Genomic DNA, 1,430 nt, shown 5'->3' with positions numbered 1-1,430 from the left:
ACACAATTTATTTTTATAAAATTAATTATATACATGTACTTCCTCATCATCTTTTGTCAAGCTCAAGGGTAGACATTTTGAAAAAAAAAAAAAGACATCGAAAAGTCACCCACAAATAAAAAATGACTCTTTGTTTTGGATCGCCGGTGAATGAGTTGAGTGAAAACTTTTGACAAATGCTTTGTTAACAGTCAGTGTTTGTTTTGCTGAAAGATTGTTTACAGCAAGTGTTGGTTTGTGGAGAAAGAAAACCTTCCATCATCAAAAGAAGATTATATAAATTGGTTAGAGTTGTACAAAATAGAATTTTAGGTATATTTTTAAAATTAGATGTTAATTAAGCTAAGTTGACTGTTCTGATTGCCTAGAAACCCGCCCTGAGATTAAGAGTCTAAAATGTTATAAAACTTAAATTAAATTAATCTAGCATTTAATTCGAACCCAAGCTATATCTAAGATATGAGAATTAAGTTAAAACTATAAAATTTCCCATTATCTTTTATAAATAATTTTTGAATATTACAATATATATGAATGTTGTGAAATGGTTTAATAAAAATACAAGACCATGTTATATTGTAAAAGATATATTTCATTTATTTGTCATTAGTAATATTTATTTAAACACGCAAAAATAGAACATAAGTAGATCATATTAATATGCTTAACTTAATTATTACACTGTAGTACAGAAGCCTGATGCATAAAATCCATGCTGTTCAAATGAAATCCATTCACCTGGTTGTTCCTTATTCCAACAGCTTGTTTTTTAAAGTCAATATGCAGCTAGAACAGGCAGTTTATAACCATATCACTGGCCCAGATTATTACTTTATGGTAATCATTTGATGCATAATGTAAGGTTTTTTATTTTATTTTTTTCACTAAGATCCACCATTTAGAACTTGTAGGCGACAAACTGAAAAAAGACCTAATCTAACGAAAATTTCTACTTTGTTACTTTAATAAATTAATTACCTCATTAGCAACTGTTTGGGGACAACTGGAAATGTGTTTCGGTCTTAAGTTTGGATTCATATATTGTAATATGCTCCTTTTGTAGTAAATAGTATATTTTGATTTATAAATGGTTTTAATATGTTTTATTTTATGTATCATTTTAATATTCATTGTTTTGTTTATCCAAAAAGCAAACTAACCAAGTTTCATTGTTTATAATAACTTCGTGATACGAAAAAACAAGATGGCGGTACGTAGAATCAATGCCACATTAAGCAAATTCAGAGATCATAAAAACTATTTTAACTCGTCCCCTCATAATTGAAAATATAGTAAATTAAAGGAAAATTAGAAATCAAGAAATAGTTCTAATGAATAATATTCAGAAAGTAAATCATTTGGAAAAATCCCAAACTGTTGTGCGACAATCGATGTTTACGTGGAACCTCAAGGCAGGTTGTGAACTTGGG

The sequence above is a fragment of the Halyomorpha halys genome, unplaced genomic scaffold (assembly GCF_000696795.3).
Source record: "Halyomorpha halys isolate HHAL.00 unplaced genomic scaffold, Hhal_1.1 Scaffold1155.1, whole genome shotgun sequence".
In the NCBI taxonomy this organism is placed as follows: Eukaryota; Metazoa; Arthropoda; class Insecta; order Hemiptera; family Pentatomidae; genus Halyomorpha; species Halyomorpha halys.
The sequence above is the reverse complement of the archived record's forward strand: the minus strand, read 5'-3'. Positions refer to the sequence as shown.